Source organism: Lissotriton helveticus, chromosome 9, assembly GCF_964261635.1.
Source record: "Lissotriton helveticus chromosome 9, aLisHel1.1, whole genome shotgun sequence".
In the NCBI taxonomy this organism is placed as follows: Eukaryota; Metazoa; Chordata; class Amphibia; order Caudata; family Salamandridae; genus Lissotriton; species Lissotriton helveticus.
In genome coordinates, this window is record NC_136070.1 from 225,103,638 (window position 1) to 225,120,614 (window position 16,977).

The 16,977-nt window shown below is 43.1% G+C and overlaps 1 protein-coding gene across 4 annotated transcripts in view; it reads left to right on the forward strand.

Moving 5' to 3' along the window:
• SEC23A (SEC23 homolog A, COPII component) overlaps positions 1–16,977 on the forward strand; it is an 891,592-nt gene that overhangs the window by 920 nt on the left and 873,695 nt on the right. For 2 of the 4 annotated variants that reach the window (XM_078659766.1, XM_078659768.1), the window contains exon 2: positions 8,423–8,523. The exons of the other annotated variants lie outside the window; for them this stretch is intronic. The gene's annotated coding sequence lies outside the window, so the exon portion shown is untranslated. The remainder of the gene's footprint in view (positions 1–8,422; positions 8,524–16,977) is intronic. 4 annotated transcript variants of the gene reach the window in all.

The window sequence follows — 16,977 nt, forward strand, 5'->3', positions numbered from 1 at the left end:
GCGGTCGGAATTTGCAAGTTGCGCGGTCGGGATAATAAAGTGGTTTATCGCTACAACTGAGCATCCCACTGGAACGGGCTACAGAAGCCTGAGCGTCTTTAGTAGAGATACAATTAAGGGTCTTTACATTGAACGAGATACATATATCGTAGAGGAATCATATTGCACTGCATTATCTTTTAGTTCGCATTTCTTATAGTTCAGCAGCTGAGTGTAACTAATTAATACACTTAACTAATTTGTCTCATAAGTGACAATTTGACGTTGTGCACTGAAGAGACTATGGTTCCCATGAGCACGTTCTGCACGTGAGAAACTCCACTGCCTTCACCATAACATGCAGAGCTGTCAGCCGTACCCTGCTTTGAACACCCATCCACAACCCGTTGTCACACAGACACCTAGAGTCCACTTCTGCGCAATTAAGACCGAATGTTGCGTGAAAAACAGTGCTATGGAAACGCACTCTGGGAATAGGAAATCCTCTTAGGGAATAAGCAACATGTATCGTGGTGTTTCGTTATACGGATGCAATGTACCCGGAATTGGTATCGCAAAGTTGGATTTCCTGGAGGGTTCTTGCACACATTGCCCAGATACAACAGGCCTTTTACAGGTAAAGTTAATGGCAACTGTATTACTGACGGTGCTGTGCACTTGCAGAACCCGTTTCACTCGAAGCCCTCGGGACGGGGCATCATTGCCCCGGGGACTGCGAGAGCTGAGTGGAGTGGAAAGTAGGCATACTCCCAGAGAGCTGTTGGGGCAATGGTCTCTTTAATGCCACTATGTGGCGGTAATGTGATTGTTCACAATCGCGTACAGTAAGGTTCCCTGGTGGTGGCTTAAGTCCTACCTCTGGCAGGATAGCTCAGGTGGTGGGTGCATTTGCTGCACAGAGCAAGTGCAATCCTTTGATTAGAGCTAGGCACCTCAGTTATAATTTTTGGTAGGGTAATTTTAGCAAAATTAGAGGAGTGGGCGAAAGAGTATTCTTTCTTTATGGAAGTGCAATATGGTTTACGCCCAGTTTTGGGGACCACCGAGCAAGCGCTGAACCTAAGTTTGATCTTAGTGAAATATGCTACGGCCAGGCGAGGAGCCATACATATGGCCTTCATGGACCTCTCCTGTGCCTTTGACTTGGTGGACAGGTGCATTTTATGGGGAATCTTGGACCATGCAGGAGTTGATCGTGCAATAGTTCATGTTTTAAAAACGTTTACATCAAGATACCCGTATGAGGGTCCGCTATACCCAATAAGGACACTATACGTTCCCTATTCAAGTCAAGCGTGGAGTCAGACAGGGCGGTATTTTGGCCTCCTTTTTCAACATTTTTTAGCATATATAAATGCCTTGGAGACCTTTTTAATTTCTTGCACTTGTGACGTCTCCAAAATTGGTACCCGCTTAATAGTCCCTGTACTATTTTATGTGCGCATTGCAGTTTTAATTGTGCGCACAGCAAATAGGTTGGTTTAAATCATTTCATGCAAGATCTGAAGGTGAATTGAAAGAAATCTTATGATCTGCGGACAAAGAAAACCCGGTCAAAAAATTTCTTACTGGGGGGCCTGAGGTTCAGAGAACAAAAGCTTTTAGTTATCTAGGTCTGATGTTTAATGAGAATATCAACTGGGAAAGGTTATTACAGAGACGTTTTAAGGCATGGGCAAAGTGGGCTCTGGCCCTGGGCCCCAGCCTTTCAGGGCGCCCACTGATAGAGCTAGCTCTGTTCTGCATAGTCTTGCACTGATGACCTTTAATAATTCTTAAATAGACAGTTTTAACAATCGTTTTCCCCTTTAATGTGGGTGTTGTGTGACAGTCTATCACACACATTTTGCAGAGTAAGTGTGTTTGTGTTTTATGCAACATCTATAAAAAAGTTTCTTTGAGATCAAACCGGACCTCGGATATGAGAAATGGGAGGGTGTCACAGAGATTACTTGCAGTAATATTAGTGAGCTGCTGCTGTGTTACAATATTGAAAAACACACATCACTGTTCCCGAATATTAGATGTAAACATGTAGAATTTGGATGAGTTTGCCTGTGCACAGCCAGTGACCTGGCCGAAGAAGGCAGGAAAGAGCTGATATTGGATCAAAATTTAAAGCTGTTCGGAATAGGGGCCCCCAAATTACGTTTGACCCAGGGCCCCCAATATCCTTAAGATATCCCTGGGTTAATAATTCAGAGAAGACTGGATGGAGGCAGATTCTGAATCAATTTTTAGTTTTGCAAAGAACTTAGGACAAAAACCCATTTGGGAAATGATAATGCTCTATAACAGTAAAGCTCTTAGCACGGGCACATACAGGGCTGGGGTACAGAGTTAATCTATTCCCAAGGCTCTACAAGGAGCAGAAAATATATTTTTAAATAGATTATTAGTAACCCCAAAGACCGCCCCAAGTTTTATTACCCCAAAGGAGCTGGGCACGGGGTTTTTGGAGGATAAGGTAGGCATGGCCTCCATTCAATTTATGGTGCAAAATTTGGAACACACAGGAACTGGGCTTCACCCGTAATATAATAAAAGATTGCCTCATGCAGACTAATATGATTGTAATACCGTGGCTCAAGTACATTAAGAACACTTTTCGTTATCTGGAACGGAGTGACTTATTTGTAGAACCAGATAAAATACCCCTAAATGCAAAGAATTTAATGGAAGAAAAATATATTGCGTCTAGTGAGGAAGCTAGGCTCATGAAGGTACTAGACCTGATCAAGGTTCAATAATATGTGACACTTTTTACATCTAAAGGTATGGAGCCCAATTTGACCTCGGTAAATGAACCCGAGCTAAGGTTCTACCTAACTAGGTCACGCAGGAACAAGATTTACTTTTTGGGGGCTTTCCCACTGCCAGGTACTTTGTTTCCATCACTACCTTACTGTCCATGTGATGGGAAATCACATCAATCAACAAAGCACTTTATGCTGTTTTGCACACTATATGCCTCTCTCAGGTTATGGTTTCTGGGCCCAATTTTAAGAGTAAGATTTTTTAATAATCACCAGGAGGATTTGTGTTTCCTCCAGCGCTTGGAGTCCAAAACTATATGCTTCTCAGTCTTAAATTTTATTACCCAAGCACTGAAACTGAGAAGGATATATGCACTTTAGCTCAAGGTTACGCATTTGTAAGGACTTCTATTTGTGAGCCCAAAAAGCTATCATAAAATTTTGTAATTGACAGGGATTTTAAAATATTTCTTTAAGTATTCTTACTTTTCTGTTAAATGTTGGGGGCAGTTGATATTTGCATGATTTTATTGTGATTTGATGTTTTAAACAGTGTTTTTATTGTTCTTTTATGGTCTTTGTGGCGGAATAAAGCTTGACGTTGTTGTGTTGATGAGAGATAATTCATGGCTCAAAAGGAAGACGCCTATGATAGGGCATGGTGGATAACATGTAGGCACTTGCTCCTGGCTCTCCTCTTCGTTGGCATAACCATGATCTCACAATTCATTGAACTGAGGTAGCCCTAATTGGCGCTTGTGATTAAAAACACTGCACCGTGTCTGTCTGGATCCAAAAACACCTGTAACTAGTGGCCTTAAGAAGCAACCCAGGCATACTGTCTCACGAAGTATACAAATCACAATCCAAGATGTTGGAACACGTACTACCAAAAAAGTGCGGATAGTTTTCAAAAACAGCATGGATAAAAAAACAGTTTAAAAAGTATTTAAGGACTGAGGCACTGCGAAATGACATCGCCTATGGGCTAGATGTGATACGTCTTCACTGCTGACACTAGCCAAGAACTGGGTTATGGGACACCAGAATTAATGTTTACGACTGATTCTCTGGTTTGAATAGTACCAGTGCTTTAAATGGGAAAAAAATAAGTGCAGGTACTCATCAAAAGGAGTGGTGGACTGGGGGTTGAGTTTGGGGGGCGCTTCAGGACAAAGGACGGGACTAGGTTTATGACCTTTCTTAGCTTTGCAAGAAATCTGCATGCATTGTAAGAATGTCTGATGTATCTGCCCATCAGTTATTACACTAATGATCATTTATAGAGCACTTACTAATACATCTTTATTATTAACAAAAGTAACCCCTTTTTAGCAACCTTAGAATAACTGAATATTGAGGAAACACAGCAAAGTTCTAAACATACGTTGTAGTTTGCATGCATTTCATTGATGAAGGATCATACGTCACTAAACTACATGACAGGATTATGACTAGTGACGTGCAGGTAAAACAAGGATATCTGCAACAAAAATAGTAACTTAGTGAGCTATGTACATAAAATATAAATCTGTAATCAGCATGTTGCATGCTATGCTTTGCAGCAGGTACATTTGATTAGAATGCCCACAGAACTTTCCAGCAAATGCATTAACCACCAGTTACTAAAGTGCCTTTGTACCCTGGGTTGGGTGATGTTTGAAAGGCAACCTGTTGCGATCGGTTAAGCAAGCCAGAATAAAGTTTTCACATTTGTCTTGTTACCAAATACTTTGTTGTAAAGTGTTTACAAAATAAACCTTTATTACTTTGAGGGTCTTTGTGGAGAGGGCAGGTATTTTCTTTCAAGCATGCACATTTAATTTCAATTGTTGATGGATGATGATTTTCAGGCCGGTAAAACAAAGGGCATGCTTACAAGCTGTACTGCCCTGAACAATGCAACCAACTCTGTATCAAATTTGGTTTTACTGTCACTGACTGGGTAAGATGCAAAGATAAAGGAATCACCCCCCACCTACACTACTCCTCTCATAATCCACAGCGACGAGCTGTGGCTTAGGCGCTCTTGCACCAGCTCAGCCCAGGCCCTCTCCCTGTTTGAAAGACACGCTTTAAGAGATATGCCAAAGGTGCTGCCGGTTAGTGCTAATGAACGCAGTACCACCCCTGTTGAAGCAAGATCCCTATGAGTACCGGTACTGTCCTTGTCCAAGGAAAAATTCCGGTCCTGAAGGGGAGAAAATAAAAAAGTGCTGGTACTTTGTACCGGTGAATACAGGCCCATGACGGAATCAAATCATGCTCTATTTCCATAGGAAATCAGCAACATTCTATTTGGAATAACTTTGCCGCCGGTTGATGAATCTTCGCGAAATTTTCAAAACTGGTGGGGTGCTCCGGTCCGCTCCTATCCTGAAAGGCTTGGGGTGAAGCGGGGGCTGAGAAAAAAGGGGGGTCCTGAAACGTGTTTTTCCCGTGCAATTTTCCATAGGTACCTTTCATCGCGGCTACAGCCCGAACGGCTGAACGGAATTACACCAAATTTGGCAAAGTTGTAGTCCTTGGTTCAGACCCGTGCCTTTTGCTTATATGGTGTAAATCTGTTCAGTAGTTCCTGCTAAAATTACAATTAAAAGTACATATATATCTATGGCCTCGGTGGATCAACACATCTTTCGCGGATTATGAGGGCACCGCCCCTATCACGCGCAGAATGCTGATTGGCTGTGAAGTGGTTATCAACATTCGAAACCAGGAAGTGTTGGCAGCCATTTTGTGCCTCGGTAGAAGCGAGGATCTAGAAATTAGTGGAACAAGTGTTTAAAACGTATAAAGGGGGCAGGTAAGAAATATTTTGACCCTCTAGACCTGCTTAGGGGGTCCCACAAGGACCCCTAGGGCCCAAAAAAGATTAAAAAGATTTAAAAAAAAATGGAGAAATGTGCGCTGGGTGCATGATCCGCCGTAAAATAAAATAAAAACGAAGCTGTGCTTGTTTAAAAGTTAGCTACCTGGGAAGGAGAAATCCCAGGGTCTAAAATATTGCATTTGAAGCGGGGGCCAAGAAAAAAGGGGGTTCCCAAAACGTGTTTTCCCCATGCAATTTTCCATAGGAATCGTTCATCACGACTATAGCCCGAACAGCTGAACAGAATTACACCAACTTTAGCAAAGTGGTAGTCCTTGGTTCAGACTTGTGCCTTTTGCTTAAATGGTGTAAATCCGTTCTGTAGTTCCTGAGAAAATTACAATTAAAAATACATATATATCTATGACCTCGGTGGATCCGCGCATCTTGCGCACACTCTAAGCGCACCGTCCTGATCAAGCGCTGAATGCTAATTGGCTGTCAAGTGGTTGTTAACATTCAAAACTAGGAATTGTTGGCAGCCATTTTGTGCCTCGGTAGAAGCGAGGATCTAGAAAATAGTGGGACAAGTGTTCAAAAGGTATAAAGGGGGCATGTAAGAAATATTTTGATCATCTAGACCTGCTTATGGGGTCCCACAAGGACCCCTAGAGTCCCCCACAATTTTTTTTGGGTGGAAAAAACGGAGAAATGTGCTTTGGGTGCATGGATCCGCCGTAATAAAAATTAAAACGGAGCGGGACTCCTGTACTTGTTTAAGCATTAACTACCTGGGAGGGCCAAATCCCGGGGTCTAAAATATTACATTTGATGGGGGTCCAGAGGGGCCCTGTAGCCCGGGGACCGCCATTCCTCGGTGCTACAAAATAAATGGGTGAGGGAGCTCAAAGGTCCGTCTAAGCCCCAGGGATTACCACCTTCCGGGGTTTTTTATATTTTGGGAGGAGAGCCGCGTGGTCTCCATTCTGGAGCAGTCAAGGGCCCTGGGGAACACCAAACCCCAGGAACGGTTACTGCTGTATCTCGGGGTGTCTACCCCCGGGACACTGTTGTTTGCTATGGCAGGGCGGGAGTCGAGGTTCCTGCACTGTCACAGCAAACTTGGGGGCATATTAACAAGTGCCATTTCGCAGCAATTTTTGTAAAAAGGCAAATATGCGGTGAAAAGTATATCACCCTATTTACTAGGTGACGCTAAGATGCATTAATGCATGTTAGCAGCCGGTTTGCTAAGGGGTCGCCTCGTATCTCCAATGAGTTGCAATGTAGGTGTTCTCAGTGGGAAGGTACGTGTTTCTATGAGAATATAAAAAGGAAGAGGGAGGTATGACAATAGCGTTGTATTTACAAGGCGGCCCTGGATTTGCGGGCCGATAGGAAAACTCTTGCTAATTGCAGTTTTTGTCGGATCCTAACATCTGTTCTGAAGTAGACTTAAGCATGTTTAATATGCGAGGTGGATTGATATGTTAAGTGCACAGTCTTATATTAATAAGCTTTTCACTTGCGAACATAAATTATCGCTGTATTTCTCGCGATATTGGCTGGCGAATTTACAAGGGCAGCGTTAAACTTATCGTCGCTTTAGCGTTAGGAAAGTGTCATTAAAGTGGCCATAATGGCTTAATAATAGGTTTTTGAGAATTCCAATAGAAGGCCAGGTTTACACCAGAACATGTTAACGTTGTCCTTGATAATATGCTCCCAAGTTTGCTATGGAAGGGCGAGAGCCTCAGCTCTCATTCTTGCATAGCAAACAGCAATGTTGAAAAAATCTTCTAGTAAGATAAGAAAAGATTTTGAAGTCCATTATCGCCGTTTTAGTTGTAGTTTGCTGCCGTTAAAGCTGCAACAATTTTAACGCCGTCCTTGTAAATATGCCCCTAAGTTTTGTAATGTCGATAATCCCGCCTCCCATTTAAATAGGCACAAAGTATTTAGTGAAGTGAAGCAACACTGTCTATTTGTGATCGATAAAGAATTCGAAGAGTTGTGTACTTCTTTTGCAAGTAATGTGCATAGGGGCAGATTTACAAGTTCCCTGTGTCACTATTGCATAACTTTTAGCATGGGAAAAGTGACGAGAAAGTGGTGCAAGGGACTTGAAAATCTGCTACACGGTGTTCTGTCTTAGTTTGCTTTCCTTTCTGTCATGTAGAGGATCCTGGGTAAATATAACGGTTTCTGTACAGCCAGTACCTTTCAACCCTACCTCCAAACTGCTTACTGCCTGTTACCATAGTAACAGTTCATGGAACACTTAATTGAGCACACAGGTTACAAGTTCACCACACAATGTTGCTAATCAAAACAGTTACTGTCCTGGAGTTTTTAAAAATTTCCATAGGAACCGTTAATCCCAGGTGCAGACTCTGGTAAAGAGGACGGCCCCTGGCTGCCCTGACCACGCCCAGTCATAAATCACCCGCACCGCGGCGGAATTCCAGCCGCGGTCAACGGTTTAATTGTTTAATGTTTTTTAAGCATATGATTATTATACTAAATAATAGTGAAATGTCGGAAAAAGAAGTCATATATACTTTTGTTTTATTAACTTTTAATTAATTAAAACAACAATAGAAACTTAACTTTAAAATAGCAATATAGTAAATAACTAGAAACATAACTTTAACATAACAATATAATAAACAAAATGTGTGCTGGACTCCAAGGAAGGAGGGTAGGTAACCTGCAAAACAAAAATGAAAATAAGTGTTTAAAATTAGATCGATGTGACTTAATGAGGTAAAAGATCACAAATTAAGGTACACTTGGCAATATTTGTTAATTTGCACGTCTGCAGTGCGCCTGAAACATTCCACTTCTCTTATAGGCCCGCGTTCAAGGGGTGTCTGTACGGAAGTGCCTACTACGACAGATCTACAGTATGGACCAACATTTCTTTAAAATGATTCAGCGATGAGACCGAATTAGGTGAGAGATCACGTCATTATGCAGGATAATATTCTTCATTTCGAACGCATTTAATCGGAGGCATTGTGTATCTAGGCCGGTCTGCTTACCTTGTGTAAACACTGTGGCGAACAGAGTTCACAACTTGATTATTGCTTTCGTTCTACACTGCAGACTGAATTAAATTCAGCCTTGATTTCCTTTATCAGCAGAGTGGACCGCAGTGTCCATAACTTTAAAAAAGAAAGAGAAACAATGTGAGATAGAGGGAAAGAGAGAAAAAACAACATTAAAAGTGTGAGTGAGAGAAAGTAATAGATGGAGGAGTTAATACTGGAGAAAATCTTTGTAGCTCAAGTATATTTTTGCTTTATGTCTTCGTACACTCAGGATACTATATTTCATCAACTTCCACTGCAAGGAGGTGTTTGTGCGATGTTTTTCTTCCACAGTACTATACCCCATGCACTCCCACTGCATAGCGGTGAGTTCTCATTACTGGTACCCAGACTGTTGCACCCCATTGACTCCCAGAGTGCGGAGGTGAGTGCCTTTTCTTGTGCACTCAGGGGCAGATTTACAAGCTCCTTGCGCCACTTTTGCGTCACTTTTCCCATGTTAAAAGTGACGCAAAAGTGGCGGAAGGGACTTGTAAATCTGCCCCTCAGACTATTGCAACTTATCTATTCTCACTGCCTGGAGGTAATTGTACATTCCTACGCAGTCAAGCTGCTGCACACTACCCACTCTCTCCGCCCACAGGTGACTTCTCGTTGCTTCGGAAACAAGCTTCTTTGCTCACCTTGTGCCATTGGTGTGATTCAAAGAGGGTGCACCACGTGTCGAAGCAGCCTTCTCAGCCGTTGTTACGATGGCCACTCATCATCGCAGAATCCTCGAACCTTGAACTTTGAAGGTGTTGGGGGGGGGGGAGGGGACACCAATTTGTGAAACACAACCTGTTAGATAAAAACGTTCACGTGATTACAATCATCACGAGCGACAGACATTTGACCGATTATAAAAACGTTCCTGCTATTGGAAAAAAAATACAAATGCAATAAGATACGGTATATAGGACTGCGTTTGCCCAAATTGCTGCGTTGCCTTTTTGTATCCAGTCTGTTGCTCCCCATCTACTCCCTCCGCTGCGCACCCTGGCCTCACTGCTCACCTTTTCGCGGACAGTCCTGCTCTGCCACCAAGAAGTCTCACATTTGGTGCTGAGTCTTGATATCACTATGGCAAAGGACATACTTGTGCACCTATCTTCATCGCAGGTTCCTCACCCACTCAGTCCTTGCAGTACCACTAACTCAGTGACCAAAGAGGTCTCGCACGTAGTGGTGGCCCCCCCTGCTCTGTGGTTCGGGCCGACATGAGACTTCTAAAACCACTAGGACGGGCCATCACAGGGATTGCGATGGGAAAAACTCTAAAATGGCGTAGAGCACGTGCACCATGTCTTTTTTATTGGTAGGGTCACGTGTGTAGTGATGTATGAGCTGGATGAGTGTGGTGTGGGTGTATACCGGCCATGAGGAAGTGTGTGTGTGCCGTTCTGACAACTAGACCTGGAAGTAAGAAATCCCTACAATGGAAATCTGGGCCATGTACGTACTGTTGTTGTGTTTTCCTGGAAGCGTAAGCGGAGTGGGCTGGACTGACGTATGCCAGTGCTGCGCGAGGCTGTGAACGATGACTCCGAAGCTATGGGCGTGGTTCCGTCGTGAGCTATATGAAAAATCTACTGATTCGGGTGTCCGTGTTGTAGTGCTGCCTTCACCCGGGTCTTACACGCAAATGTGTCATTATGTCTGTAAAGTCCCACATTATGGCTAACATGGAAGGTACGGGGTATCACTGACCCTATATTCATCCATAGTTGCACACATAAAAGATGGTGGACTTGACGCATTTCTGCGAATATGAATGTTTGTTGTACATTCAGTGGAGTATTGTAGCTGTAGTAATAAAGGGCTGTGAGAGGTTTAGGTTGCAGTTTTTGGCACATGAAGGACAGATAATATATACGTATGTGGTCATTCAGGTATACTGTCGAACTTGGTACTGGAAATCATTGTTCGAGGCTCGGAGTCGCGTCCACATCCTGTTATTGTAGAGTAATGACGTAATCAACCCATGCCTGAAAATGTACTGTAAATACGGTGCTCATGTAAATTGTTGATATAGTTTTAGGTCGACTTTGCGCTACATAAATATGCTAAACAAACAAAAAAGAAATAGAACACATTTATAAATTGACTATGCAGTTTCTTTGCAGTATTGTAATGATCCACTTTGTACTTTCGTATTTGTAGAATGAGCGATAGAAAGTTATATAATCGAAGTTTTTGTTATTGGCAGAGGTAAGATGGTTGCATACGCTATTTACAGCATAATATAATGTGGTAGGGCGCAGGAGCAGCATTTTACAAACATAATAAGTTCACAGATAGATAGTTAAAGTGGGTACAGGCACGTGTGCTCTACTATATTTTATTACGTTGCTGTTGGTAACAAGTAGAATAGTAATCATGATCTCATACACAATTATTCAATCATAAACGGTTAATGACTTCTGCTGTACAAAGGTAGGTATATGTGAAATTATACACAGAAGATTCTATCGTAAAGGGTTCATGAGTTGTGGTACACTGAGCTAGGGGCGGTTTGTGTGGAGCCTGCGATGATGCGTGGTTCAGGCAGAGTGCATTGGTAAGAATGTCTTTTGGCAACCGAAATTTGCCTTAATAAGGCCACGTGGCGATTATTTGTGGTGCACTGAGTTAGTGGTACGTATGGTGCTCAGCGTGTTGCCTTCTGGACTGCATCATTTGTAATCGGATTAAAATAAAAGACGAAACATGTATCGAATACATTGCCTAAATATGTATGTTTCAGGGACATTATAGTCCAAGTTGTGACCTGTGGTGTCCGCAGTGTAGACTACCATTGAATGTGTCTTTGCACGTGCAGCGTGAATTTTGTTTTTCAACTAAACCTAGGACTGATATAAAAGAAGTGTTTGAAGGAAGACTACTAAAGGGATATTGTACAGGGTTTGATAGACGTTTTACTTTGTTTGGTACTGCACTCTGTAAATAATGAATGAAGAGTCAGTTGAATTCTGCCTGAATACGGCCACGTGGCGATGAAATATGGTGCACTGAGTCAGTAGTACCTTTGGGACTGAGCGTGTACGTAACCTGCAATGATGCGTGGTCTGGGCAGGCCGCATTGGGGGTAATGTTTTTTGACTACTGAATTTTGCCTTAATCAAGCCTTGTGGCGATTAATTATGGTGTACTGAGTTAGTGGTACATCTGGTGTTTAGTGTGTGCTCACCCTGCGATGATGCGTGGTCTGAACGGGCTGCACTCAAAGCATTGGCTGTTGCATACCGGACTGCATGTACTTTGAGGAGGAAACAAGTACCATCAATGGTTATCATTCTTCAGCAACAAAATGATCAGAATCAGATGCTTTTTCCAGTGGTGTAGCTGTTTTTGTCTCCAGAAAAGACATTCAGGTTTCCAATGAAGAAAAAGGGAGGTTCAAATTGTGATCTGTGCTGTCAGCAGTGTAGATTGCCATTAAGTATGCCTTTGCACTTGCAGCGTGAATTTTATTATTCAACTAAATCTATAACTGATATAAAAGAAGTTTTTGAAGGAAGCATACTAAAGGGTTATTGTATTGGTTTGATAGGTGTTTTACTTAGTTTGGTATTGTACTCTGCAAATAATGAATCAGTAGTCTATTTAATTGTGAGTTCTGATGACTGCAGTGTAGGCAGGAGGCAGCGGTTAGCAAGAGCCCAAGGCCACGTGGCGTTGAGTAAGTGCTGCACAGTATTGGTAATTTAGCATGTGCGCAACTAGCAATGATAAGTGGTACACAGAGTTAGTGGCACCTGAAGCAACAATGTTAATAAAATCAAGTTTTCTTATAAATACTTTTTGTCCTTTTACGGGACTAAGTTGCAGTAGATCTCCAAAAACTATGGTATGTTTTTCTTTAAATAAGACATCTGAGTCAGTACGGCTATAATATAGATTCAAAGCTGAATTGAAGTTGTGAACCCTGCTGTCCGCACTGTAGATCGAAAGCAGTAGTCAGCAGAGATATTGACGAATGATTTTTGTCACTTATTTTAACAAAATCAGAACACATACAGTAGAATTGTCTCTGCATTAAATAAATCAAGGTTGAATTCCCTACTGCCCATAGTGTACATGCAAAGCTGAATTCAAGTTGTGAACCCTACTGTCCGCACTGTAGATGGAAAGTAGTAGTCAGCACAGATATCGCCAAATGATTATTGTCACTTATTTTAACAAATTTAAATACATACAGTACAATTGTCTTTGCCTTAAATAAATCAAGGCAGAATTTTCTACTGTCCGTAGTGTAGATGCAAAGCTGAATTCAAGTTGTGAACCCTGCTGTCCACAGTGTAGATCTTAGGCTGCACTGCATTATATGTAATGTACTCCATACATTGACTGTTGCATACAGGACTGCATGAACTGGTATCAAGTGGTGAACTCTGTTGATCGCAGTGTACATTTGAAGGCAGTACTCAGTACAGACATTGAGGAGTGGTTTTTGTCGCATCATTTAACAAAATTGTCTCTGCCTTACATAAATCAAGGCTAACTTCAATGCTGTTCATAGTGTAGATGCAAAGCTGAATTCAAACTGTGAACCCTGCTGTCCGCAGTGTAGATTGAAGGCAGTAGTTGACACAGACATCGAGGAATGCTTTTTTTGTCACATACTTTAACAAAATCTGAGGACACAGTACAATTGTCTCTGCCTTAAATAAATCCAGACTGAATTCAATATTGTCTGCACTGCTGATGCGCCACTGGTATCGAGTTTTAAACTCTACTGACCGCACTGTAGATCGAAGGCCATAGTCAGCACAGATATTGACGAATAATTTTTATCACTTATTTTAACAAAGTCTGAGGACATAGAGTAGAATTGTCTCTGCCATACATAAATCAAGGATCACTTCAATGCTGTGCGTAGTGTAGATCCAAAGCTGAATTCAAGTTGTGAACCCTGCTGTTCACAGTGTAGATCGAAGGCAGTAGTCGATACAGATATAAGTCTGTGGTGCTGTGGCGTTGAGTTCGGAATGGGCCTGTATCGAGGAGGCACGTGGTCATGGCGGCAGCCACGGGGCAGGGTGAGGATCTTCGCTGTGGCAGAGTCTTTTCTCTTTGCAGAAGTGAACCACGCCCAAGGCGTAGGCTAATTATTTTGAGTTGCGTACGTTGGACCAGTCCACTCCGCTCCTGCTTGAAAGGGGGGGGGGGGGGAGACAACACAGCTACATGACTGAGATCTTCCCCAGTGTCTGAGGTAATTTGGTTGCATCCACTGTGCAGTACACTACAGGTATCAATACTATATTTTCACATGGAAACTTTTTTGTTTCTATAGTGAGTTGTGTATAGCATATCAACGGTACACTCTGTATTCTGTAAATTATGGTTGATATGCGAATTTACTCCCTTATACATAGTTGGTTGCCATATCTCTGAACATTCAGCTATTGTGCGTTTGAGAGGATATGGTATCTTGGGAAGATCCGTTGTCCTGTTTTGTGCTGCCTCTGAGGTAGTAGGTGGGAGGGATCCGGGGGTGTGGTTGTGGTGGTGGCGCTGGGTGTTATGATTTTGTTGGGTGTCGGAGATGCATGATTAGTATCTCTATCACATATTCGTCTTTAAATATGTGTGTGAGTTGGGTGTAATTTACGCAGTAGATAGTCGACCTCCTTACACCAGTTAAATGTTGATGTTAATTTGTTACTGGTAAGTGGAGCTATCACCTGTTTTTTTTTTAGTGGCTTGTGGCAAATTTGTTGGCGGAAGGAATCAATTGACGAGTGGTGATATTTGCAGTTTTTACTAGGTTAAGATTGGCATGATAATTGAAAAAAGATAGAAAAAACAGATATGCTTAATCAACATTATCATTAAGAATTATCATTTAAAAAACTTGAAATTCACAGAAAAAAACATAGGTTTCAGGCTGGTTATAGTTAGGAATTATCTTTTAAAAAACCTTAGAGGAGGAGGAGCTACGCTACGAATCAAGATGGCCGCATAAGCTCCCGGCTCCGTCGACCTCCGCCAACAGCTCGATTATCCTGTCTTTCATCCTGTCTGCACACCTGATTTTCTTGTCTATGAAGGTCTACTGCTTCCAGAGGTGCAATCCCGAGATTTCTACCTTATCGGCTGACGAAGATACGCCGTGTTTCTATTCTCGGCCTAACATCGTGTTGAAGCCGGGGCCTCGATTTCTAGACTACCCGAGTCGGAGTTGAACAACATCGGCCGTGAGACCTGGACTGAGCCCGGTCTCCCGAAGAGTGCCTGAATTGTTGATTTTTCTGACGATCCTTTGAACGATCCACACCCGGGACACGCCAGCGTGCCACGCCGGCTGCTGTGGTGGAGGCCCGGCGCCCGGAGCCCTTTCTGTCCCGTGGGGGTCGACGGGCTGGGTCCTCCCTGACGGCGAAGGTGTGTTCTATAAGACGAGGAGCGCCCATTATTTGTGATCAGATTTACGTGGCCTGTGACTCTGGAGCAGCCGGCCTCCGGGGTCCGAACCCGGCTCTGTCGCCTACTGAGAGGAGATGGAGCGGACGGAGGGCACGCCATCACTACGGGCCGTTGTGGCCGCCATTGGGGCGCTCCATTCGCACACAGTCGCTGTGTTCCGGACACTGATGGTGAAAGTGGACGGTATCCTGGCACCTGAGGACGACACCTCGTTTGGTCTCCAGCTGGAGATGGTACCAGCGATGCATGGCATCTCAGAGGTCGGGGTCCCTGTGCATCGCCCGGACTTTATGATTCTCGACGGTCCCCTATTGCCGGCTAGCCAGCCCGTGCTTCTCACTAGTGTCTTTTGCCTGACCCTGCTGCCACCCATCACTTCTATGGACAAACTTCCATGTGGCCACGAGTTACTTGCTGATGGTTTCGGATGCTCGCTGTTCTTGGACATCTTTCCTAGTTCGAGCCATGTACTTTTATCCTGTTTTCGATCCTCTTATGCTGCAAAAAACTTTTATGGACGCTCTGCCTTTTCCATCAAAATGGCGGCTCGAGTGGCAAGGACTCTTAGGACGGACCGTACTGGCCAGGGCTGAACTTTATCGCTGGGTTCCGATATAATAGCTTTTCTTAATGCCGGGGTTGTGCCTATATTGTGATGGGAATTGGGTGGCTGTTATTTATCCTACCGTGACTGGTTTGTATAATTGCTGAATATTGGTTTTATTGTGTCTCCGGGTGGTTGCTGTTGGCGGTGGGCATGGGAGTCCGGGAGTGTCTGCTTTCTCCTCCTCCGCTTTCCCTTTTCTTTCCCTCTCCTTTGGGGCAGTTCCTGGGCGACAGGCACGCTGTTAGTGGGGTAGGCCGTAGCCATTACAGTGGTGTAGGGTGGCGGGTGTGGGGGGGGTTTGTTATTTTAGTTTGTTTTGTTCTATGGCCCCTTTCTTCTTTTTCCGTCTGTTTCTGGGAGGGTTCTTTACCTCTTTAGTAGGGTTGGCTGTCTTTCTTTTCCTTTTTCCTTTCTTATAAGGCTTCTACACTCAACTATGCCTTTAGGTTACTGGGGGCGAGTTTTCAGAATGGTGCTCTGCTTTATTGGTTGCTGGCGTATTGTTTTTGCTCTAGGTCCGCCTCGGCGACTGTATTGTTTTGACAACTGTGTGGTTCATCAACTGATTCTGTTTGCTCTGCGGGGTACGTCCCCCCTTACCTCTTCTTATTTTATTATGTGGTGTGACGCCATTGCTCCTGCAGCCGTTCCTACTCTACATAACTTTAAAAAAACGAAAACCTCATGTATCCTTATGCTTTGCAGTGTGCACTCACACGACGTATCTATGATATTGCTTTTTTCGGTCGTGTTCTTGTTTCTACATCCTGATTCATTTGATACGCTTGCGGCCGGCCCCTGTGGTTGTGGGCCTGCGCATGTAATACTTTGCAAGTTTCAATAAAGGTTTTAAAAAAAAAAAAAAAAAACCTTAGAAATTCATTGAAAAAAACCATAGGTTTCAGGGGTGTTATAGTTAGCTGGACATTTCACTCCTACAAACCATTGAAATTCCTCCGTTATAGTTAGTTGTACTAACTGTAACTCTCGCGCCCGCAATCCACTGGTGATGATGTCACATATTACATCATTCAGTGACATCACTGATCAATGATTTTCTAAGGTTTTTTAAATAATAATTCCTAACTATAACCTGCCTGAAACCTATGGATTTTTCAGTGAAAAACAAATAAAAATATATATATATATATATATTACCTACTGGCGGTCGCCAGTAGGTAGTTATAGTTAGGATCATTTTCCATAGGAAATCCGCAACATTCTATTGGGAATAACTTTGGCGCCGAATAAGGGATCTGCCTGTAATTTTCCTTAACT